Source organism: Hyla sarda, chromosome 6 (assembly GCF_029499605.1).
Source record: "Hyla sarda isolate aHylSar1 chromosome 6, aHylSar1.hap1, whole genome shotgun sequence".
Taxonomy (NCBI): Eukaryota; Metazoa; Chordata; class Amphibia; order Anura; family Hylidae; genus Hyla; species Hyla sarda.
In genome coordinates this window covers 283,570,324-283,597,601 of record NC_079194.1, presented here as the reverse complement: position 1 = coordinate 283,597,601, position 27,278 = coordinate 283,570,324, and the positions used below count along the sequence as shown (strand labels likewise).

Genomic DNA, 27,278 nt, shown 5'->3' with positions numbered 1-27,278 from the left:
GGTCAGAAGATGACCATTTTAAACGTATACATTTTCCTGCATGTATTCATGATTTTTTTCTGAAGTGATACAAAATCAAACCTATACAAGTAGGGTATCATTTTAACCATATGGACCTACAGAATAAAGATAAGGTATCATTTTTGCCGAAAAATGTACTGCGTAAAAACGGAAACCCCCCAAAACTTACAAAATAGTGTTTTTTCATCAATTTTGTCGCACATTGATTTTTTTTTTCCCGTTTCACCGTAGATTTTTGGGTAAAATTACTAATGTCATTACAAAGTAGAATTAGTGACGCAAAAAATAAGCCATCATATAGAATTTTAGGTGAAAATTTTAAAGAGTTATGATTTTTTAAAGAGTTATGATTTTTAAAGTTAAGGAGGAAAAATTGAAAATGAAAAAACGGAAAAAGCCCGGGTCCTTAAGGGGTTAAACTTGCACACACAAGTCCAGCAGAAGCATTGCAGGAGGCAGCCATAACACTGCTCCCTGAGAGCTCTCCACTTCATGGCCACCCAGCCAAAACTGTCTGTACCCCCACATGTGTACCGGACTCCCCTCTATGTAACTGCCAGCTAATGTTTGTGCAAGTTAAAGGGGTACTCCCATGGAAAAAAAAATTATTTTTATTTTTTTTTACTTTTTAGGGGCTGTATACCACAGAGGAAATGCTTTTCTTTTTGGATTTCTCTTCTATCACGACCACATGCTCTCTGCTGACCTCTGCTGTCCATTTTAGGAACTGTCCAGAGCAGCATATGTTTGCTATGGGGATTTTCTCCTGCTCTGGTCAGCAGAGAGCACTGTGGTCGTGACAGAAGAGAAATCCAAAAAGAAAAGCATTTCCTCTGTAGTATACAGCCAATAAAAAGTACTGGAAGGATTAGGATTTTTTAAAATCCCATTGAAGTGCATTGGCTATAAATTAATGCAGAATTTTCATGCAGAATTCCACGCAGAAATTCTGGCATGTGAACATAGCCTAAGGCTATGTTCACACCGCATCATTTCCTTGTAGAATTCCGCTCTGAGATTCCGCAGAAGCGTAAATTCAAATTCCAGTGTCCGCAGAAAGAATAGACATGTCTATTCTTTTTGCGGATAACGCTTGGAATGCATTGCCGTCTATGAGATGGCGCATTCCCGTGCCGTCCTAGCACCAGCCGGCACGTTTTTTTTTTGCCTGCGGTCGGGAAACCGCATATGGCCGAAAAAGCAGCCGACCGGAGGCTGCGGTTCACTCCGGTCGGCTCATAGACATGCATTATCTACGGTTCCCGAATACGGCTGAGTGCGGGCGCCGCGATTAAGCCCCGCCCACCCCTCCTCCCAGCCGTATACGGGAACCGTAGTTCAAATCGTAGTGTGAACCCAGCCTAAGTTCGCTCAACTCTAGTTACAAGCACAAAACATAGAGGGAAAGAAGACAAAGAAGGAGAAAAACAGTTTGGTCTCCAAACGGTGGCCCTCCAGCTGTTGCAAAACTACGACTTCCAGCCTGCCCGGACAGAACAGGAAGTCTCAGCTTATTATTAGGCCTAGTGGCCAGAATGGAAACTGCAAGACATGAGGATTATTTTAATATATTAGAATATAGATCAGTGTTTCCCAACAAGGGTGCCTCCAGTTGTTGCAAAACTACAACTCCCAGCATGCCCGGACAGCCGTTGGCTGTCCGGGTATGCTGGGAGTTGTAGTTTTGCAACAGCTGGAGGCACCCTGGTTGGGAAACACTGATATAGATAAGATAATAAAATGGGAAGTTAGAAAAAACATCACCAAAAATTATTTACAAAAAAATATATATATATTTTTTAATATATATATATATATATATATATATATATATATATATATATATATTATTTTTTTTTTTTTAACATAAAAACTTGATTTAATTAATTTCGGATATTCTAATGACACATTCCTTTTTAAGACATGGCTTGGGGGCCCTAACTCAACAGAGAAAAATCTTGGAGGAGAAGAAAGAGAGAACTTTATTTCACAATTGTTGTATTTCAGGGCTGTCACACCAAATATGGAAGTATATAACCACATTACTATTGCAATGCCAACGTGAGGCAGAAATTGAGAAGATACCGTAATTGATTGGGCAAATCAGAGGGTTTTGTACCGTATTGACAGAGTCTCGTATTTTATTTCCTGTACATGTATTTGAATGTTGTTTTTTTTAGGCTAATGCGTTTCCTCCTCTTGTTAGACGGATCCAGACGCAGAAGACTGCGGTTTGGAATGTGTTGAAAAAAAGCTCATAAAGCACGAATGGTGAGTCTGTTCAGCCATTAAAATGAAGGCCATCTGCTGCCCTGCGTTACAGTAGATGTCAGCATCCCGTTTTTGGTGGCAGGCCAATGGACACACAGAAACATAGAATGTGTCGGCAGATAAGAACCATTCGGCGCATCTAGTCTGCCCAATAATCTGAATACTATCAATAGTCCCTGGCCCTATCTTATATGAAGGATAGCCTTATGCCTATCCCTATCTTATATGAAGGATAGCCTTATGCCTATCCCTATCTTATATGAAGGATAGCCTTATGTCTATCCCTATCCTATATGAACGATAGCCTTATGCCTATCCCTATCTTATATGAAGGATAGCCTTATGCCTATTGCTATCTTATATGAAGGATAGCCTTATGTCTATTCCTATCTTATATAAAGCATAGCCTTATGCCTATCTTATATGAAGGATAGCCTAATGCCTATTCCTATCGTATATGAAGGATAGCCTTATGTCTATCCCTATCTTATATGAAGCATAGCCTTATACCTATCCCTATCTTATATGAAGCATAGCCTTATACCTATCTTATATGAAGGATGGCCTTATGCCTATCCCTATCTTATATTGATAGCCTTATACCTATCCCTATCTTATATGAAGGATAGCCTTATGCCTATCCCTATCTTATATGAAGGATAGCCTTATGCCTATCCCTATCTTATATGAAGGATAGCCTTATACCTATCCCTATTTTATATGAAGGATATCCTTATGCTTACCCCATGCATATTTAAACTCCTTCACTGTATTTGCAGCGGCCACTTCTGCAGGAAGGCTATTCCATGCATCCACTACTCTCTCAGTAAAGTAATACTTCCTGATATTACTTTTAAAGCTTTGCCCCTCTAATTTAAAACTATGTCCTCTTGTGGTAGTTTTTCTTCTTTTAATTCTCTTCTCCCCCTTTACCGTATTGATTCTATTTATGTATTTAAAAGTCTCTATCATATTCCTTGTCTCTTCTTTCTTCCAAGCTATATATGTTAAAGGGTTACTCCGCTCCCCAACGTCCGGAACATTGAGTTCCGAACGCTCTGTGCAGGCTTCCGTGTTAACGCCCGGCCCCTTGTGACATCACGTCCAGCCCCCTCAATAAAAGTCTATGGGAAGGGGGCGCAATGGCCGTCACGCCCCCTCCCATAGACTTGAATTGAGGGGGCAGGACTGGTTATCATGAGGGGGCAGGCATGAACACGGAAGCCTGCACACAGCATTCGGAACTCAATGTTCCGGAGACTGGGGAGCAGAGTAACACTTTAAAGTCCTTTAACCTTTCCTGGTAAGTTTAAAGTCCTTTAACCTTTCCATGTATTATTTAGTATCTTCTCTGAACTCTCTCTAGAGTATCTATATCCTTCTGGAGATCCGGCCTCCAGTACTGCGCACAATACTCCAAGTGAGGTCTCACCAGTGTTCTGTACAGCGGCATGAGCACTTCTCTCTACTGCTTATACCTCTCCCTATACATCCAAGCATTCCTGCTGCTCTATTACATTGTCTTCCTACCTTTAAGTCTTCTGAAATAATTACTCCTAAACCCCTTTCCTCAGATACTGAGGTCCGGACTGTGTCAAATATTCTATATTCTATCCTTGGGTTTACGCCCCAGGTGCATTATCTTGCACTTATCCACATCCAAATTTCAGTTGCCAGAGTTCTGACCATTCTTCTAGTTTTCATAACAAGAGGTGGTACCACAGTGTCGGCCTTATCAATGACCAAGGTTCTGCTCCCACTCCCTTTTGAAAAGGCCGTAGCATCATCCAAGTCAGATCATCCTTCAGGAGTCTATAAATCAGTATCTGTCTTCAATTTTTCTTAATTTATTTATTACTAGCTGAGTACCCGGCGTTGCTCGGTTTTTCCTTCCTAATCCCTGTTGGGGAGGAAAATAAACAAAGGAGGAAGCTTTTGACTTCATATCCAGTCCTCATATATTCTTGTCATATCCCAACCCCATATCCCAACCTCCTATCCTGACCTCCTATCCCGTCCTCCTATCTTGACCTCCTATCCCGATCTCCTATCTCGACCTCCAATCCCGACCTCCTATCCTTTCCTCCTATCCCGACCTCCTTTCCTGTTCTCCTTTCCCGTCCTCATATTTCCACCTCCTATCCAGACCTCCTATCTCATCCTCATATCCCGTCCTCCTATCTCATCCTCATATCCCATCCTCCTATCTCATCCTCCTATCCCTACCTGCTATCCCGACCTCATATCTCCCCCTCATATCCTGTCCTCCTATCCCGGCCTCCTATCTCGACCTCCCATCCCATCCTCATATCCCGACCCGTAATATGTGTACCAGGTATTGAAATATCTCCAGCTGTACAGAAGTTATGGGGGAAGATACATTTCCCATTGATTTGCATGGGACTTTAAACAAAAACCCCGACCCTCACAAATGGGGGTAGTTAAAGGAGTACTCTAGTGCAGAGTATTCCTGCTCCGTTCTGCCCGGGCTGCAAAATAATGGAAAATGAACCCTTACTCACCTCCCTGGGTTCCCGCGGAGCGCCACTACAGCTGTTCGGTCCTCCGGTGCATCTCCTTCATACTTCCGGGTGTAACGAAGCATCACATGGGGCTCAGCCTATCGCCGGCCGAGGCTGAACATCGCGGCTGCCGGCGATAGGCTGAGCGCCATATGACGCTTCGTTACACCCGGAAGTATGAAGGAGATGCACCGGAGGACCGAACAGCTGTAGTGGCGCTCCGCGGGAACCCAAGGAGGTGAGTGATGGTTCATTTATTTTGCAGCCCGGGCAGAACGGAGCAGGAATACTCTGCACTAGAGTACTCCTTTAAGGGTTAAATTAACTGTCCTATATTTTAAGTGGACATATAAGTAACATGTGACCAAGTATTATCGAAATATCTCCAGCTGTTTGGAAGTTATGCAGTAACATATATTTCCATTGACTTGTATGGGACTTTAAACATAAACCACGCCCCTGGCAAATGGGGGTGAGTAAGGGTTAAATCACCTATCCTATGTTTGTTGTTGACATATAAGTAACATGTGGCCACGTTTCATGTTAATATCTTTTGCTGTTTTGGAAGTTTTTGTGAAACATACACACATACATACATACATACATATATATATATATACATACACACACGTTGAGTTTTATATATTCCGTATAGATTTTTATATGTTTATTATTTTTTATTTTGCCTTTTTGCCTCCATGGTTGCCATATTTCACCATGACCAAGTATTGTCGGTTCACGCTGCATATGGGGGACTCCTTCTGACATATACCGCTGATGGAGTAGCATAGTAGGGATGATACTGGACCAATACTGGACATTTGCGCGACTTGTTCAAATGTTCCTGATACCTAATGCGATGCCTGCCGGCAGGTATTACGGAGGTACCCTGTGCACGCTATCGAACAATGCAGTGCACTCAGCAGCTGAGCACAACTCAAAGCCGGGACTTGTGGCTAATGCCGAACATCATTGATCACGGTGATATCTGGCATTAACCTTTAGACGCCGCAATGAAAGTTGATCGTGGTGTCTGAAAGTCCTGAAATGAACTGCCGGTTAGCTCGGGGGGTGCTGATTGGGATCACTGCGGTGAAATCGCGGTGTCCCTAACAGCTGAGAGGACGGCTGGAGGTCCCTCACTGTGCTCTGTGCCACCTGACACTGCGGTCAGCCATGGCAGGCATTAGTAAGGGAGCGCCCATAACACTGATCAATGTTATGCTATGGGATATCATTGATTAGTGTATGCAATCTGAATATTGCATGTAAAAGTCTCCTATGAAAAAATTGTGAAAAATGTGTAAAAATAAATAAATAATAAGGGAATTAACCCCTTCCCCAATAAAAGTTTGAATCGCCCCCCTTTTCAAACAATTTTAATAAAAAAAGCTCTTCCTCTAAAAAACACCCCTTTTTCCAATAAAAAAAAAGTCACATTGAAAAAAAGTATTGGTAAATGGTTTTGGTGAGTACTAAAAAAAGTATCGGTAATTGTACTCTGTCTTTAAAAAAATGGTATCGGGACATCCCTGATAGATATAGGAGGAGATATATCAAAACCTGTGCAGAGGAAAATTTGCCCAAAAATGAAAGAAGCGATCTGATTGGTTGCTATGGGCAACTCAGCAAGTTTTCCTCTGGACCGGTTTTGATAAATCTCCCCCATAGTGTATATATCAGGCATGTCCAAACTGTGGCCCTCCTGACGTTGCAAAACTACATCTCCCAGAATGCCTCCAGCATGCCTAAACATCTGATCGCAGTCTGGGCGTGCTAGAATTTGTAGTTTTGCAACATTTGGAGGGCCACAGTTTGGACATCACTGGTCCTATATATCCTCAATCTTCCATTCAGCAAACCCTTTACACATATGTTCCAAATGGTCAAAATGGCACACTCTTGGCCTTCTTTGGGTAAATGGTGGTCTATGGATATCTCATCTCATATCTATCTATCTCATATCTATCTATCTATCTATCTCATATCTATCTATCTATCTATCTATCTCATATCTATCTATCTCATATCTATCTATCTATCTATCTATCTCATATATATCTATCTATCTATCTCATATCTATCTATCTATCTCATATCTATCTATCTCACATCTATCTATCTAATATCTATCTATCTATCTCATATCTATCTATCTTACATCTATCTATCTAATATCTATCTACCTATATTTATCCTAACATAAAAAAAGGAAATAACATAAGAGCAGGTTCAAGCAGTGGAAAAATTGGCGATTTTTACGTTCTGATTTTTATCCATAATAGGCAATAAAATGAGCACAAATATAAAAAAAAAAATTGTATGCATTTATTCGCAGATTACAGACAAAAATTGTTGCAAAAAATATGTCTAGATCAGGGGTCTCAAACTTGCGGCCCTCCAATGTTGCAAAACTTCAATTCCCAGCATGCCTGGACATGCCCAGACTAACGGCTGCGGGGAATGCTGGGAGTTGAAGTTTTGCAACATCGTCTAGATGGACCATGTGTTTCTTTTTCTGCCGACAATTTTCTATGTTTCTACCTATCTCAGTGTTTTCCAACTAATGTACCCCCAGGGCATGCTGGGAGTTGTAGTTTTGCAGCAGCTGAGGACACACTGGTTGGAAAATCTATTAGATGTAGGAAAGACAAGCCAATAAAAGGCAGTATATTAGTATATTGTGGGTACAATTGCCCTGGCATAGTCGGTTGGTATTGCTCCGCAGACTGCTGCTGCCCTTTGCCCTCCCTGCCTTGCACGTACCTGCACAGTGACGCAGGACTCCAGGTAGGGTGTGTATCCAGTCATTGCAGGAGGAGATAGGGTGTGTTTGGAATGTAGCTTTCGCTGCTCATGCCCAGGGCGTGAAGAATTCTTGTCGTCTCCCAGGTGTCAGCGCTACCTTTCTTCTTCCTTTGTATTCCTTTTGTGTTGAGTCTTGTCCGGCTACAGGTCAAAGTTCTTTAAACTGAGAGTAGTATTGTATTGCTGTTTGTACACTTTGTTTACCTCGAAAGGTCAAATACTGATCATTATAAAAAAATAAAGACATATATATACATATATTTACGCACACACACACATATAATATATATGTATATATATATATATATGTGTGTGTGTGTAAATTAAAGGGGTACTCCGGTGAAAAACTTTTATTTTTAAATAATAATTATTTTTTTTAAATCAGATTTGTAAATGACTTCTATTAAAAAATCTTAACCCTTCCAGTGCTTATTAGCTGCTGAATACTACAGAGGAAATTATTTTCTTTTTATGAACACAGAGCTCTCTGCTAACATCACGAGCACAGTGCTCTCTGCTGACATCTCTGTCCATTTTAGGAACTGTCCAGAGCAGCATATGTTTGCTATGGGGATTTTCTCCTACTCTGGACAGAGATGTCAGCAGAGAGCACTGTGCTCTGTGTTCCAAAAAGAAAAGAATTTCCTCTGTAGTATTCAGCAGCTAATAATTACTGGAAGAAGCTCATAAGTACTGAAAGGATTAAGATTTTTTAATAGAAGTAATTTACAAATCTGTTTAACTTTCTGGCACCAGTTGATTTAAAAAAAAAAAAGTTTTCCACCGGAGTACCCCTTTAATGCCATCTATTGCAAATATACATGATCCCATAGCTTACAAAGAGACCCTATACTTTTAGTTTGTTGCTGTTCTTTACTGTGCAGCTAGTGGGTTGTATATGATATTACAACCAGTTCTTTAATAGAAAGTCCCTGCCCAATAACTACTGGAAGTCTGCACCCATGTAAACGCCTATTGCAGAGCTTCAGGGGTGGATGTCGGAGTATTGGCTGCTTCCAGCTCTCTCCATGTAAATGCACCTATCATAACCTGGTACAGGAGGAGGTCACATTTAACATACTAAAATCATTATATTACATTCAATAAAGATTCCGCAGCCTTTATAATAGGTAGTAGCTGAGCACCCGGTGTTGTACCGGGAACAATGATGTATACGGCTGCTTCACCAGACGGGATTAATCACTTCAGGAGAAAAGGAAAGCTTAAATGGGCGCACTCATTAAAATTAATGTTTGCTATTGCACTCCTTATGGGATATAAAAAAATCTTTCTAAAGTACTTTGATTAACAAAAATGAATTTTTCTATGTTTTATTTGTGTTTTAAAAAGCTGCCACTAGGTGTCTCCCTACTTGTCCAGAGCACATTTACCCCCACCTTTTGCACAGACTTTGGACTCCTGCTGGCCTGGCAGAAGTCCAAAATCAGGAAGTGCAGTCTGGGGGGGGGGTTGGGAGGAATGTGGGCATGCAGCCTTAGCCAATCAGAGCTCATCTCACACTGAACTGCTCTGGGCTGTGTGTAGCAGAGTGAGGGAGGAAGTTCTCCCCTGTATGGCTTCAGATGATGTCACGCCTGCTGGGGAACAGCCCTTCCCAGTCTGTGAATCTGACTGAGACTGAGCAGAAAATACAGAGCAATATCAAGGTAGAAAACAAAAAAATAATAAAATAAAGGCAGGGGGTGGATTATCATGATGGGGGCAGTGAACTGGGAGGATTATAAAATTTAACAAGATCGTGAGCCTGTGTACTACCTAGGGATCGATCGATTTGGCCGATATTATCGGCCGATATTCACGATTTTGGACGTTATCGGTATCGGCAATTACCTTGCCGATAATCCGATAATGCCCCGAACCCACCACCACCGCACCGCGGGAATAAATAGCCGATAACTTATACCGATATTCCGGTATAAGTTATCGGCTATGGGCCCTAACCTCCACAGAGTATCGGTATCAGCCCTAAAAAAATCGGTCGATCCCTAATACTACCTGACACTCAGCTTTCCCAGTCTGCATAAGAGAATATTTGTTGAGTAAAGCAGCTATATTGGAGCACTTCAGGAGACTGGAAAAGCTGGGGAGCACACAGTAGTTTCCTTCCGATATAAGGCCACCTCCGCGTGGTGGATGGGGGGACACGTTTTGATCAAAAAGTGCGCTAAGAGCCTCCATTTTGTTGACCAAGTGTGCTGCTGCTATTTTCTTTTTTTTACAGTAGTTTCCTTGCTTTCCCAATCTTCTAAAGAGTATATCTATCGGGGAAAAGCAGCTATATTAGAGCTCTTCAGGAAACTGGGACAGCTGGATGGCACGCACACTGTCCATGCAAAATGTTAGTTTTTTTTTTTTTTTATTATTATTACTGTGCCTAGATCTGCCCTTTTGCTCCACCCTGGTCGGGGATCCTCCACCCTTTAGTTAAGTAATGATAGGACTCCTGTGTATGAATAGTCAGATGATGCCATGTGCATGTTCATGACAAAGGGGTTCACCCTCGCCGAGGTGTTTGTGTGTTTGTCTGTGTGTGTACTGTGTCATTTCACCTGTGGTGGCGCTACAGGCAAATAGAACACTTACTGCTCCCAGGTCACTGATCTGGGGTCTCAATAGGGGGACATGTTGTGATCAGTTTATTGTCAAGGGACACTAACGGTTGTCCGGGTATTCTGGGAGTTGTAGTTTTGCAACAGCTAGGGGTCCACAGCGTCCCTTGACAATAACTTCATCACAACGTACTCCCTTATGGCAGTGTTTTCCAGACAGTATGTCTCCCAGCTGCTGTAAAACTACAACTCCCAGCATGCCCGGACAGCCAACGGCTGTCCGGGCATGCTGGGAGTTGTAGTTTTGCAACAGCTGGATGTCCACAGTTTGGAGACCACTGCTATATATTAATCTGCTCAGCTCTTCATGCTCTATAACATTGGATAGGTTCCCTTTAAAGGGGTACTCCGGTAGAAATGTATTTATTTTTTTTATCAACTGGTGCCAGAAAGTTAAACAGATTTGAAAATTACTTCTATGAAAAAAAATCTTAATCCTTCCAGTACTTATGAGCTGCTGAATGCTACGGAGGAAATGCTTTTCTTTTTGGAACACAGAGCTCTCTGCTGACATCCCTAGCACAGTGCTCTCTGCTGACATCTCTGTCCATTTTAGGAACTGTCCAGAGCAGCATATGTTTGCTATGGGGATTTTCTCCTACTATGGACAGTTCTTAAAATGGACAGAGATGTCAGCAGAGAGCACTGTGGTCATGATGTCAACAGAGAGCTCTCTGTTCCAAAAAGAAAAGAATTTCCTCTGTAGAATTCAGCAGCAAATAAGTACTGGAAGGATTAAGATTTTTTTAATAGAAGTAATTTACAAATCTGTTTAACTTTCTGGGACCAGTTGATTAAAGAAAAAGTTTTCACCTGAGTACCCCTTTTAAACACCTCTGTCAAGTATCAGGGAAGACAGGGGACAGGTTCACTTTAAAGGGGTATTCCAGGAAAAACCTTTTTTTTTTTTTAATATATCAACTGGCTCCAGAAAGTTAAACAGATTTGTAAATGACTTCTATTAAAAAAAATCTTAATCCTTTCAGTACTTATGAGCTTCTGAAGTTAAGGTTGTTCTTTTCTGTCTAAGTGCTCTCTGATGACACGTGTCTCGGGAAGGGCAAGTTTAGAAGCAAATCCCCATAGCAAACCTCTTCTAAACTGGGCGTTTCCCGAGACACTTGTCATCAGAGAGCACTTAGACAGAAAAGAACAACCTTAACTTCAGAAGCTCATAAGTACTGAAAGAATTAAGATTTTTTAATAGAAGTCATTTACAAATCTGTTTAACTTTCTGGAGCCAGTTGAGATATATATATATATATATATATATATATATATATATATATATATATAAAACTTTTTTCCTGGATAACCCCTTTAATAATTATAACACAATAATAATAATAATAAAAAAATCAATATAGCTGCATATAAAAGTGAGAAGTATCAGCCGTGTGCTTGCGTGATCTTTTAATAAAAGAGGAAGGATGTTTTACTGTAATTGTTATGGGTTTCTTTACCAACCTGAAGCGTACGCTATACGTATATATATATATATATATATATATATATATATATATATGTGCACAGGTTATTCCATAGGATACTACAGTAGTCACTTGTCATCTGAAGACGTTGACGATGCTGAATATTCTTCGTGAGTCTTCTGACAGGATGTGAGTATCACGGCTAGGAAATCGCTTGCCGCATTTGGTCTTGAGTCACGCTTCCTGTCAGAGTAGAGAAAACAGGTGAGGCTGTCTGAGCTCTCGCCTCCTCATTGTCCTCTATTCTTGAAGCAAGGACGGCACACTTCTAAGCTGACACATAACTGAGCGGAGCGATCGCTTCTCATCTGGGGCTCCGCCAAAACTCAGAAAGGATTCTATCACACTAAATATTAGGGAATTGCTTCATAACCAAATCCATGTTTCCTTGATAATTTTTTTTGTCATACACAACCATATATCTGTGGTGCAACAAAATAAAAATTTTGGGCTGAAAATGAAGGATGTGCTTTATTTTTGGGTCCGCTGCAGAGTCATAGGCTTTGTCAGGGCATGCTGGGAGTTGCAGTTATTACTAACTAATTACATCTCCCATGCCCTGATACGGCCTATGACTCTGCAGCTTACCCAAAACTACAACTCCCAGCATGTTGAACTATAAACTATACTGAACTATTATATAGTTCAACATGCTGGGAGTTGTAGTTTGGGTTAGCTGCAGAGCCATAGGCTGTGTCAGGGCATGCTAAGAGTTTCAGTTAGTTATAACTGACTACAACTCCCAGTATGCTTTGTCACGGCCAATGGTTCTACACCTGACCTAAAACTACAACTCCCAGCATGTTGCACTATAACTTATACTATACTACTATATAGTGCATCATGCAGCAAGTCTTACTTTTGGTTTGGATCAGCTGCAGAGCCATAGGCCGTGTCAGGGCATGCTGGGAGTTGTACTAGTTTTGGGTCAGCTGCATTATAGAGCAGTGATTTGCTTCCGTGGCTCTGCAGCTGGTGCAGAACTACAACTCACAGCATTCCCTGACAGATGATGATGCATTTTCTTGGGAGAGGAGGAGGAGCCTGGAAGCTGCTGAGACAACACCACATAGAAAATGAAAGAACTACACAACTTCCTGTCAGAGATAAATCAGGCAAAAGCATGCTGAGGCCTGTATGATCTGTGATAACACTAGATTAGTAAGTTACAGATCTTGGGGTCTTATTTAAAGGGGTAGTCCAGTGCTGAAAAACTTATCCCCTATCCTAAGGAAAGGGGATACGTTTTTGGGGTCCGACTACTGTGGCCCCCGCGATCTCCTGTACGGGGCCCCGGCAGCCGTCGGGAAGGGGGCGTTTTGACCACCGCACGAAGCGGCGGCCGACACGCCCCCTCAATACATCGCTATGGCAGAGGCGGAGATTGCCGAAGGCATCCATTTAAATGTCACTTGAATGTCACTATCCACTAAGAAGGTCACTAAAATTAAAGTGGGGGGAAAAAAATTCTCTAATCAATAAAGTCACAAAAGTAAAAATGTTCTACCAAAACACAAATACAAAGCAGTGTGGTCATGTGATTAATAAGATGCCTGTAACCTTCATAAAACCAAAAATAATGGTGGAAAAAAATGGGTTCAGCCACATCAGTATTCATAACTCTCCCCCTATGTGTTCTGCCCCATGTAGTGGCTAAGGCTTGGGTTGCCCCACTAACTCCTATTTTGGCATTACATTTTGTGGGCATGTCTATGATCAATGCCCAGTGTTTAATAAATAGCATTCTTGTATCATAACTGAATAATAGTTTTCTTTAGTAAACATTTATCACAGGTTGCATTGTCTGTATTGCTGTAATATTTATAGTATGTATGTATATGTATATACATGTATGTATGTATGTATATAGTATGTATGTATGTATAGTATGTATGTATATACATGTATGTATATATATATATAGTATGTATGTATAGCATGTATATACATGTATGTATATAGTATGTATGTATATAGTATGTATGTACATAGTATGTATGTGTATAGTATGTATATGTATGTATAGTATGTATATAGTATGTATAGTATGTGTATGTATGTATGTATATGTATTATAGTATGTATGTATGTATTATAGTATGTATGTATGTATGATAGTATGTATGTATGTATGTAGTATGTATGTATAGTATGTATATAGTATGTCTGTACATAGTATGTATGTGTATAGTATGTATATGTATGTATGTATAGTATGTATGTATAGTATGTGTGTGTATGTATGTATAGTATGTATGTATATGTATGTATATAGTGTGTATGTATGTATATAGTATGTATGTATGTATATAGTATGTATGTATATATATAGTATGTATGCATGTATATAGTATGTATATACATGTATGTATAGTATGTATATACATGTATGTATAGCATGTATATACATGTATGTATATATATACATGTATGTATAGTATGTATATGTATGTATAGTATGTATGTGTATGTATGTATAGTATGTATATGTATGTATAGTATATGTATGTATAGTATGTATGTAAATGTATGTATAGTATGTATATGTATGTATAGTATGTATATGTATGTATGTAAATGTATATACATGTAAGTATAGTATGTATGTATAGTGGGTATGTATATGTATGTATATGTATGTATAGTGGGTATGTATATGTATGTATAGTATGTATATGTATGTATAGTGGGTATGTATATGTATGTATAGTATGTATATGTATGTATATGTATGTATAGTGGGTATGTATATGTATGTATAGTATGTATATGTATGTATAGTATGTATGTAAATGTATATACATGTAAGTATAGTATGTATGTATAGTGGGTATGTATATGTATGTATAGTATGTATGTACAGTGGGTATGTATTTATATAGGGGGTAAGCAGTAACAAAGATAGATATCCGCACTGCTCCTACATAGAGATGCCGTGGGATCCGGGAGGTTGACGGTGCATAGCGTTCAGAAGGCGACTACCGGCAATTTCGCGCACTCATTGCTTCGTCCGGCCGAAGCGATGAGTGCGCGAAATTGCCGGTAGTCGCCTTCTGAACACTATGCACCGTCAACCTCCCGGATCCCACGGCATCTCTATGTAGGAGCAGTCGGTCTTGCATTTTGCGGTGAGTGCGGATATCTCTTTGTTACTGCTTACCCCCTATTTGATACTACTATCCTTTGTTTATCCTAACACCTCCGCTGCACCATTTCTTAATTACTGGCCTCCATCTGACCTACACCAAATTTCCACGGCTGATATATCTCTAAGGCTGCACAGATCTAATAGTAGCCACCTCGACAGTCATATCCACATTAGAGTATGTATTTATATGTATGTATATATATATATATATATATATGTATAGTATGTACAGTCACGGCCGTAAATGTTGGCACTCCTGAAGTTTTTCTAGAAAATGAAGTATTTCTCACAGGAAAGGATTGCAGTAACACATGTTTTGCTATACACACGTTTATCCCCTTTGTGTGTATTGGAACTAAACCAAAAAAGGAGGAAAAAAAAGCAAATTGGGCATAATGTCACCAAACTCCAAAAATTGGCTGGTCAAAATTATTGGCACCCTTAACTTAATATTTGGTTGCACACCCTTTGGAAAAAAAAATTACTGAAATCAATCGCTTCCTATAACCATCTTGGGATTTAGATCTGGACTCATTGCTGTCACTTCAGAACTCTCCAGCGCTTTGTTGCCGACCATTTCTGGGGGCTTTTTGACATATGTTTGGGGTCATAGGGGGAGATTTATCAAAACCTGTCCAGAGGAGAAGTTGCTGAGTTGCCTATAGCAACCAATCAGATCGCTTCTTTCATTTTTGAAAAGGTCTCTGAAAAATGAAAGAAGCGATCTGATTGGTTGCTATGGGCAACTTAGCAACTTTTCCTCTGGACAGGTTTTGATAAATCACCCCCATTGTCCTGCTGGAGGACCCAAGATCTCGGATACAAACCCAGCTTTCTGACACTGGGCTGTACAGTGCGACCCAAAATCCGTTGGTAATCCTCAGATTTCATGATGTCTTGTACACATTCAAGACCCCCAGTGCCAGAGGCAGCAAAACAACCCCAAAACATGATTGAACCTCCACCATATTTCACAATACGTTCTGTGTTCTTTTCCTTGTAGGCCTCATTCCAAAAAGCTCTATCTTGGTCTCATCTGCCCACAAGACATTTTCACAGAAGGATTTTGGCTTTTGGCAAAATGTAGTCTTGCTTTTTTATGTCTCTGTGTCAGCAGTGGGGTCTTCCTGGGTCTCCTCATAGCGTTTCATTTCATGTAAATGTCGACGGATAGATCACACTGACACTGATGCTCCCTGAGCCTGCAGGACAGCTTGAATATCTTTGGAACTTGTTTGGGGCTGCTTATCCACCATCCGGACTATCCTGCGTTGACACCTTTCAGCAATTTTTCTCTTCCGTCCACGCCCAGGGAGATTAGCTACAGTGCCATGGGTTGCAAGCTTCTTGATAATGTTGCGCATTGTGGACAAAGGCAAATCTAGATCTCTGGAGATGGACTTGTAACCTTTAGATTGTTGATATTTTTCCACAATTTTGGTTCTCAAGTCCTCAGACAGTTCTCTTCTCCTCTTTCTGTTGTCCATGCTTAGTGTGGCACACACACACACAATGCAAAGACTAAGTGAACTTCTCTCCTTTTTATCTGCTTTCAGGTGTGATTTTTATATTGCCCACACCTGTTACTTGCCCCAGGTGAGTTTAAAGGAGCATCTTATTTTTCCACAATTTTGAAAGGTGCCAATAATTGTGTCCAGACCATTTTTGGAGTTTATGTCCAATTTGCTTTTTTTCCTCCCTTTTTTGATTTAGTTCCAATACACACAAAGGGGATAAACATGTGTATAGCAAAACTAATACTTCATTTCCTAGAAAAATTTCAAGGGTGCCAACATTTACGGCCATGACTGTATATGTATAGTATGTTTGTATGTATACAGTATGTATGTATATATAAGTATAGTATGTATGTATAGTATTTATGTATATGTAGTATGTATGTGTGTGTGTGTATATATATATATATATATATATATATATATATATATATATATATATTATGTATATTTATATGTATAGTATGTGTGTGTATGTATATATATATATATATATAGTATGTATATATGTATGTATAGTATGTATTTGTGTGTATGTATATATATAGTATGTATATTTATATGTGTAGTATGTATGTGTGTGTATGTGTGTGTGTGTATATATGTATATATATATATATATATATATATATATATATATATATATATAGTATGTATGTTTCAGGATCATCATGGCTGGAGATATTTTGATAAAACTTGATGCCCAATTGAATTCATCGGGATTCTGCTGTGACATGCACACAGCGGATTTTTCGTGTCTGATGTTTCCGGCACGGAAATTCCACATGTCTGTACAAAGAATGATTCTGCACGGAATGCATAGCTGTCTATGAGACGGTCCTAGTGCTGGCATATTATGCCGGTGCCCTGCAGTTTCCAGAATTTTATCAGAGTTTCTGGAAATTCTCAGTGCGGACATTTGGTAGTGTGAACTTAGCCTTACCGATACATTTCCTGATCTTGTTACTCTCAGGCTGCAGAGATTGCCCAGGACTTTTAAATATTGTGCTGTCTGGCAAGCAGGTCTAGAGACTATAGTCCAACATGCTGGTAGTTGTAGTTTTCGTTTGGGGCAAATGCCGAGCCACAGGCTGTATCAGGGCATGCTGGGAGTTGTAGTTAGTAACTAACTGCAACTCCTGAATTTAATAAAAAAAAGCGATTAAAAAGTCCCATCAAAACAAAAATGGTCCTGTTAAAAACTACAGATCAGTGCGCCAAAAATATGCCCTAATACAGCCCCGTATAAGGAGAAATAAAAAGGTTATAGGGGGTCAAAATAGGACAAAATTTCCCCCACATCTGCGTATCCTGTGATGTCACGCATATATAATTATGCAAATTAGCATGGTCAGTATCTTTTTGCAAGAAAGGTGGCAACACTAACCAGGATATGAGGAGGGGGTGGTATATGAGGCTGGGAAAGGAGGACGTGATATGAGTAGGGGATATGGGGTTGGGATACGAGGAGGGAATATGAGGGGCGGGTTATGGGGTCCTGAGCGAATTTGTTGCTTTTTCCTCTCCCACAAGGTTTAGGTAGGAAAACCAAAAAATGGCAATCTAAGGATGTATTCACACATTTTGATCATACTGCAGCTTTCATGTAATTCAGGCAAAATCTCAACAAAGAATCTCAACAAAGACTTTGAGCATTCAGTGATTTGAACCCCGTATTTCAGGAGGCGGCAAAACCAAGTAGATACGGTAAATCTCTCTCTGTAGAGCAGCCTGTATATCGGCATAGTATTTGGTATCAGACACTAAAAGGCTTATCTGAGACTGAGGAGGAGCACATTACTGCCTCTTGTTTCATCTCGGCCTTGTATGTTTGCTGTCCTGACCTGACCCTCTTATGTCTAATTGTGTCTCTTTCTTCCCATTGATCTTATGGCGGTCTTAGTGCCCCCACTCCCCTGCATTATTCCTGTATTCCTCTGCGTCTCCTTTTATGTCTGCTTCCTCCCTGGCAGGCTTCTTGTGTTATGTATAGCCCCAGCTTCTCCTTTCATGTACGCTCCATTATACGTAGCAATCCTTTTCCCTGTCCTATCCCTCTCATACAATGGCTTCTTATGGTGCTGGCCATGGATAGTGTCACAATCACATCCTATCGGTCCAGCCAAGACGCTAGAGAGAGTGTGATGGTGCAAGGGTTAAAGCCAGCAGGCTTCTGGGTATCCACTACTAGTCCCAGCAAGTCACCAAATTAACCCTTTGATAAACGTGTTTCACCAGAGCTTTGTTCAGAAAGGTGAGCTCATATATTTAGAGATCAAAGACCAGAGCTGATTAATTAAACATTTAATCGGAAAAAAAGGTATCACAGTGCTAGGTATAAAATAAACAAATTACATAATATATATAAATATATAACAGAGGTCAAGTTCAGAAAACAAAAAGAAAGTCCATACAGCATAATGGTATAGCAGTCCTTGTGAGTGAGAGTCCAGCTGCTGACCCCGACCCATCAAAAAACAAAAACTGCAGTAAAACGGATATAAAATATGGCGGCATTTATTAATTTAATAATGTGTTCCATTTAAGGGGTTATCCAGGATTAGAAAACAGTTTTTTTTTTTTTTAAAGAAGAGTAAAAAAAACAGCACCACACCTGTCCTCAGGTTGTTCGTGGTATTACAGCACAGTTCCATTAATGGGAATGTAGCCAAGTTGTAATACCACACACAACCTGAGGACAGATGTGGTGCTGTTTTTTGGAAGAAATAAACAGTTTTTCTTTTCCTGTATAACCCCTTTAAGCTTTATGGAAAAGAGACTTTTTTGTGGACACACCTTTAATTTTTGTGGTGATCGTGCGCCAAATTTATTAAATGGTTGCATGGCATGAGATAAATATGGTACTGGTACTTTTTTTTTTTTTTCATTTACACTTCAGTACATCACTATGCATGGTTCCTCAGAGCTGCACAATTTTAGAAGAAGCATCTAAACCGCGACAATTCCACACCACAAAAACAGCATGAAACCAACGATAAATTCCCCCCGCTGTGTGCACTGGCGGATGCTTTCCCATAGATTTTAAAGGGGTACTCTGCCAGAAAACATCTTATCCCCTATACAGAGGATAGGGGATAAGATGTCTAATTGCGGGAGTCCCGGCGCTAGGCGTGCAGGATCATGTCTATGGGAGGAGTCGTGACAGCTACATACGTTCCTTCCTATAGACATGAATGGAGGTGCGTAGTGTGACGTCACGAACGCGCAAGCTCCAAGTTTCCGTGTTCCGGACACCGCCGCTGCCAGCTCGGAGATCACGGGGGTCCCCAGTGGCTGGACCCCCATGATGAGACATCTTATCCCCTATCCTTTGGATGGGGGATAAGATGTTTTCCGGCTGAGTCCCCCTTTAAAGGAGATATCCAGTGCTGAAAAACGTATTCCCTATCCTAAGGATAGGGGATAAGTTTCAGATCCTAGGGGGTCCGACCGATGGGGCCCCCCCCCCCGCGATCTCTTGTACGGGGCCCCGGCAGCCTGCGGGAAGGGGGTGTGTTGACCACCACACGAAGCTGCGGCTGACACCCCCCTCAATACAACTCTATGGCAGAGCCGGAGCGCTGCCTTCGGTAATCTCCGGCTCTGCCATAGAGTTGTATTGAGGGGGCGTGTCAGCCGCCACTTTGTGCGGTGGTCGACACCCGCTATCTGGCCAGCGAGCTGGAGCCGTACAGGAAATCGCTGGGGGCCCAAGCGGTCAGACCCCCTGCGATCTGAAACTCCTAAGGATAGGGGATAAGTTTTTAACCACTTGATATCTCCTTTGATGGAACATGTAACTGGATAAAAAAAAAAAAAAATACTTCTGCTTTTTTATAACTATTTTACTGCATTTGTTTTTGTTGATTTCCTTTTCCCCATTATAGGATATTATTCTTCATTCTCCCTTGGGATTGTTTCAGATGTAAGGGCTTCAGATCACTTAGTTGGGGATCGTAAATAGTTGGGCTTTCCTCTTACTGAATGGTACAGGTAGCAGCACGTTTGTGCATTCAACATTCTTCAGAAGACACAGTTAGACCAGTGTTTCCCAACCAGGGTGCCTCCAGCTGTTGCAAAACTACAACTCCGCGCATTCTGGGAGTTGGAGTTTTGCAACAGCTGCAGGCACCCTGGTTGGGAAAGGGGCTGCAAGCTGTCTCCTTTTTCTTAATAGCAGTGAACACAATATGAGACTATTGCTGAGGAGCGACCGTGTAGCAGGTTTATATGACCGACATATTTTATACACGTCATTCACATTATCGTATTTAATTTTTTTTTAAGGAAATCATTTGCTGTATCATTGTAATGCTCAACGCATAGTTATAATCTCTGCCTACTGCATGACTATTTCTGTATCCGGAGGCTGTTTGCTTTGTGGGCTGGGAAGGCCAGAGCTGTGGGGAACAAATATCTCACATAAGCAATTGCAGAGTTTTTTCCAGGCTTGAAAGAAAAGGATTCAGTGTGTTGGACACCGGCGACGTCTTAAAGGGGTACTCCGGTGGAATTTTTTTATTTTTTTTTAATCAATAAACAGATTTGTAAATTACTCCTATTAAAAAATCGTAATCCTTCCAGTACTTATTAGCTGCTGAATACTACAGAGGAAATTATTTTCTTTGTGGAACACAGAGCTCTCTGCTGACATCATGACCACCGTGCTCTCTGCTGACATCTCTGTCCATTTTAGGAACAGTCCAGAGCAGCATATGTTTGCTATGGGGATTTTCTCCTACTCTGGACAGTTCTTAAATTGAACAGAGATGTCAGCAGAGAGCACTGTGGTCATGATGTCAGCAGAGAGCTCTGTGTTCCAAAAAGAAAATAATTTCCTCTGTAGTATTCAGCAGCTAATAAGTACTGGAAGGATTAAGATTTTTTAATAGAATTAATTTACAAATCTGTTTAACTTTCTGACACCAGTTGATTAAAAAAAAAAAAAAAAAAAGTTTTCCACCAGAGTACCCCCTTAAGGTGAAATCCAGCAGTGGCTGTATGGTATTGCATGCTAGATGTTCATGAAAATCCACAGAAATTAAAACTGATGTTTTAGCAACAAGCCTATTATTCAATGTGCCTTGGTATGCAACAATGTGCATCACATAAAGCAGTGTTTCCCAACCAGTGTGCCTCCAGCTGTTGCAAAACAACAACTCCCAGCATGACCGGACAGCCGTGGCATGCTGGGAGTTGTAGTTTTGTAACAGCTGGAGGCACCTTGGTTGGGCAAAGCTGCCTTATAGTGGCTAAAAGCCTGACTCGGACATACCATGATTTGCAGTACATGCAATATGGTACTATGAGGCCGTGCTATTCTATCTAGTCTGACCACAGTGCTCTCTGCTGCCTCCTCTGTCCATGTCAGGAACTGTCCCAAGCATGAGTAAATTCCCATGGCAAACCTCTCCTGCTCTGGACAGTTCTTGACGCAGACAGAGGTGGCAGCAAAGAGCACTGTGGTCAGGCTGTAAAGAACTACACAACTTCCTCTGGAGCATACAACAGCTGATAAGTACTGGAAGGATTAAGATTATTAAGCAGAAGTAATTTACAAATCTGTATAACTTTCTGGAACCAGTTGATTTGAAAACATTTTTGTTACCACCGAAGTACACCTTTTAACCCCGCTCCTGCTGAATTCCTGCAAGGTGTGTGTTCCGCTCCCGAACATGTGTGCCTAATCCCACCCTCTCCCGATAACATTTAGCTTTTAGCTGCCGTTTTTCGTATCCATTGACACCTCACCGAAAACGGGATGCATACATATATTAACGGGAGCAGCGGACCCCATTCACTTCTATGGCCGAACCGAGTCACCATTAGGGACACCATTCGGGATGTATGAGCTATTTTAAGCACGTATTTCCCGAAAGGAATCGCTAGCTGACTCTTTTTGGCCATAGAAGTGAATAGGGTCTGGGGTGCCGATAGATGCGATTAATGGCAGCAGTAACAGTGTGTTTCTACCCTTAGAGATAGTATCCCCCATGACATTTTATTACTCCTCGTGCCATTTCATCAGCCTCCTCTGGCGTTTTAGAGGTTTGCAGGATTTTGCGGGACCCGTATGTCTTGTGACCGCCTGCAACAACCCGTGGGATCCCAATCCCGATTCAGCAGCTGATAAGGAATGGATGGATTAAGATATTTAAAGGGGTTATCCCCACTGACTTCTCTTCCTACGCTTTATAGGGGCCTTCATGACTATGACACTGTCTCTGGCTATAAAATTAATATCTCCAAGACTGAAGTCCTTCCTTTAAATCTCCCCCCTTCGCTGGCTGCCCAGCTGCGTGCTCCCTACTCTTTCTGTTGGTCTCCCTCTGCTCTTTCCTATCTGGTGGTATGCCTCACCCCGAGCTACTCTTCTCTTTACTCCACTAATTACACTCCTCTCTTTCATCACCTTCAGGCGCTTATGGATAAATGGCGGTCCCAATATATTTCTTTTTTCGGGAGAATTGCGGCGGTAAAGATGACCATCCTCCCGAAGTTGCTTTACATTATTGAAACGCTACCTGTCCGTGTCCCACTGTCGGCCTTGAAGGCGTTCCAGTCCGCTATTTTTCGCTTTATTTGAGATGGTAAGAGGCATCACCTGCCGATGTCTGTAATGATGGCGGGTAGGTCTATGGGGGGTCTGTCTGTGCAGAATGTCACTAAATACTACTGGGCGGCACACTTGCGCCACCTGGTGGCTTTGGCTACTTATCAGGCTTAGAGTCGCTGGATGGAAATGGAGAAGTTGTGGTTAGCTCCATATCACCCGAATACGTTTCTCTGGTGCCCCATCTCCCCTAGTATCCCCTCGGGCCCCCTACTGGGACCTATGTCCTTTTCTAGGTACGTCTGGGGGTACTGCTCCAGGAAGTTTCAGCTTTTCTCCCGTGTCTCTCCCCTTCAATCCTTTCTCTACAACCCTGCCTTCTCCCCGGGTCTCACGTCAGGAGTAGATAGGGAGTGGGGGGGGGGGGGGGGGTCTGGATCTCTTCTGTTGGGCGGACCTAGTGGATCCCCTCTCCCGTGACTTGCTCTCCTTTGATAATTTAGTCTCCCGCTATGGCCTTCCCTCCTCCGAGCGCCTCCACTATCTTCAGCTCCGACATTTCATGTTGTCGGCGTTGGGTACCTCAGTGGTCTCCCTGCCCACGGCCTTTGAAAGGCTGTATCGTTCGGGGCCCCAGACAAAAGGTCTCCTGTCTGATATCTACTCCATTCTCAATGCGCCTTTGGCGGGGAATGGGCCGTCTCATCGCTACATGAGTTGCTGGGAGGAAGCTTTGAACGCCACAATTACCCTGCCCCCAGGGCCGGCGTTAGGGGGGGCAACCCAGGCAATTGTCTAGGGCCCCCATCCCCCAGGGGGCCCCCTGCTGGCTGCTCAGTTAAAGTGTTTTAAAGTGTCCGCAGCGCCGGCTGCTTGTTAAAGATAAGCAACCCGGCCGTGGTCACTTTAAAACGGCGGGTTTGCGGGCTGTGTGAATAATATGACGAGTGACGTGTCTTGCCGGGTCCTCTATGCGGCGTCAGGGACATCACTCCTCATTTCCTGCAGCGCCAGTGTAGTGAAAAAAACTGTTTTCGTGAAGCGTTCTGTGTCCGGCTGCAGGAAATGAGGAGTGACGTCCCTGACGCAGCATAGAGGACCCGGCAGGAGACGTCACTCATCATATTATCCCCACAGCCCACAAGACCCGCCACATTACCTGAGCCTGCGGAGCGCGGCCAGGTAAGGAAATGTGGAAAATAGAAAAAGTAGGGGGGGGAGAGGGGAACTATGCTGCCAACCTGATGTGGGGGAACATACTGCCAACCTAATGAGGGGGGGGGGAGGGGGGACTACAACCTAGTGTGGGGGTAACATACTGCCAACCTAATGGGGGGGGGGACTGCAGCCTAATGTGGGGGAACATACTGCACCTAATGTGGGGAAACTATACTGCCTACCTAATGGGGGGGGGGGGCATACTGCCAACCTAATGGGGGGGGGGGGGGAATGCAACCAAATGTGGGGGAACATACTGCCTACCTAATTGGGGGGGGGACTGCAACCTAATGTGGGGGAACATACTGCCTACCTAATGTGGGGAAACTATACTGCCTACCTAATGGGGGGGGAACATACTGCCAATCTAATGGGGGGGGGGGGGAACTGCAACCTAATGTGGGGGAACATACTGCCTACCTAATGGGGGGGGGACTGCAACCTAATGTGGGGGAACATACTGCCTACCTAATGGGGGGAGGACTGCAACCTAATGTGGGGGAACATACTGCCTACCTAATGTGGGGAAACATACTGCACCTAATGTGGGGAAACATACTGCACCTAATGTGGGGGAACTATACTGCCAACCTAATGTGGGGGAACATACTGCCAACCTAATGGGGGGGGGGAACTGCAACCTAATGTGGGGGAACATACTGCCTACCTAATTGGGGGGGGGGACTGCAACCTAATGTGGGGGAACATACTGCCTACCTAATGGGGGGAAACTATACTGCCTACCTAATGGGGGGGGAACATACTGCCAACCTAATGGGGGGGAACTGCAACCTAATGTGGGGGAACATACTGCCTACCTAATGGGGGGGGGGGACTGCAACCTAATGTGGGGGAACATACTGCCTACCTAATGGGGGGGGGGGGACTGCAACCTAATGTGGGGGAACATACTGCCTACCTAATGTGGGGAAACATACTGCACCTAATGTGGGGAAACATACTGCACCTAATGTGGGGGAACTATACTGCCAACCTAATGTGGGGGAACATACTGCCAACCTAATGGGGGAACATACTGCCAACCTAATGGGGGAGAACTGCAACCTAATGTGGGGGAACATACTGCCTACCTAATGTGGGGAAACACATTGCCAACCTAATGTTGGGGAACATACTGCCAATCTAATGGGGGGGGGAACTGCAATCTAATGTGGGGGAACATACTGCCTACCTAATGGGGGGGGGGACTGCAACCTAATGTGGGGGAACATACTGCTTACCTAATGTGGGGAAACATACTGCACCTAATGTGTGGAAACTATGCAGCCTACCTAATGTGGGGGAACATACTGCCAACCTAATGGGGGGGGGGGAACTGCAACTTAATGTGGGGGAACATACTGCCTACCTAATGTGGGGGAACATACTGCACCTAATGTGGGGAAACTATACAGCCTACCTAATGGGGGGAACATACTGCCAACCTAATGGGGGAACATACTGCCAACCTAATGGGGGAGAACTGCAACCTAATGTGGGGGAACATACTGCCTACCTAATGTGGGGAAACACATTGCCAACCTAATGTTGGGGAACATACTGCCAATCTAATGTGGGGGATCTATACTGCCAACCTAATGTGGGGAAGCTATACTGTCTACCTAATGTGGGGGAACATACTGCCAACTTAATGTGGGGGAACTATACTGCCAACCTAATGTGGGGGAACTATACTGCCAACCTAATGTGGGGGAACTATACTGCCAACCTAATGTGGGGGATATATACTGCCTATCTAATGTGGGGGAACTATACTGCCAACCTAATGTGGGGGAACTATACTGCCTATCTAATGTGGGGGAACTATACTGCCAACCTAATGTGGGGGAACTATACTGCCTATCTAATGTGGGGGAACTATACTGCCAACCTAATGTGGGGGAACTATACAAAAATATAAAATTGTACTATTCTGATCCCTATAACTCTTATTTTTCTGTATATGGGGATGTATGAGGGTAATTTTTTGCGCTGTGATTTGTAGTTTTTATCGGTACCATTTTTGTTTTGATGGGACTTTCAATTGCTTTTTTTAGATATTTTTTATGGTATTTGAAGTGACCAAAAATGTGCAAATCTGGTTAGTGCACTATTACAACTTTTGGGGCCCCTCTTTTGATTTTGTCTAGGGCCACGCTAAGCCTAAAACCAGCCCTGCCTGCCCCAGTGGAGGATCATTTGGGAGAGGGCTTCTAAAAGCTATATCTGTACAGTTTATAAAGAGACGCAATATAAGATGTTGATATGTTGGTATCACACCCCTGCCCTGCTAAACCGTTTGAATCCTGACATTCCACCACAGAGCTGGCGTTGTGGGTGGGGCTTGGTACGGTTTACCACATATTTTTTGGTTTACCAATTGATTTTTTTTTTCCTCTGGACTACCCCTTTAAGAGGTGCAAACCTCAATGTGACTGCAGTAAAAATACACCATTACAAAATACACCAGTAATACTTTCCTCCTCCGCTGTCTTGTACTTTGAACACTGTCTCATTGCTTAGCTTGTCTGGAGTTTTCATTCCTTCCGTGATGTCAGCTTTAGAGTGGATCTCCCTCTTTAATGGTGTTTTTTTTTTTCCCCAATAAAATTTACTTTAGAACTTTATTACCTATAATCATAAACACTGACTGACCTTATGTAGCCAAACTCGAAATTCATGTTTTGTAAGTTTTTGTCCTTTTTTTTTTTTTTTATTTAAACCTTTGCGATTGTCAGTATAAGGTGAGATTCACACTATGCTCCCATCAGTCGTATACATCTGCATCCTGCCGAAAATGAGAGTCCGACGTATACTGGTAGCGGGAGCAGCAGACCCCATTGCTTTCCATGACCATGCAGGGTTTCCTAGTGACTCCATTCAGGACACATGCGTTTTTGACTCCATTGAAAATAGAGCGTATGTCCTCAACGAAGTCACTTTCTATTCGGCCATAGAAATCAATGGGGCCCACGGCTCCTGTTAACATTACGTCGACATCCCAGTTTTGGCGGAATGCGGGCGGATCCGACTAACGGGAGCACTGACGTAGTGTGAACCTACCCCTAGATCCTTTCCCATAATTTCTTATCAGGTCAGA

General features: G+C 42.4%; 1 protein-coding gene across 1 annotated transcript in view; it reads left to right on the top strand.

The window, feature by feature from the left end:
- The window catches only part of MUS81 (MUS81 structure-specific endonuclease subunit), a 123,848-nt gene that overhangs the window by 43,359 nt on the left and 53,211 nt on the right, over positions 1-27,278 (top strand). Inside the window, exon 4 of the mRNA XM_056527520.1 lies at positions 2,228-2,292. The gene's annotated coding sequence lies outside the window, so the exon portion shown is untranslated. The remainder of the gene's footprint in view (positions 1-2,227; positions 2,293-27,278) is intronic.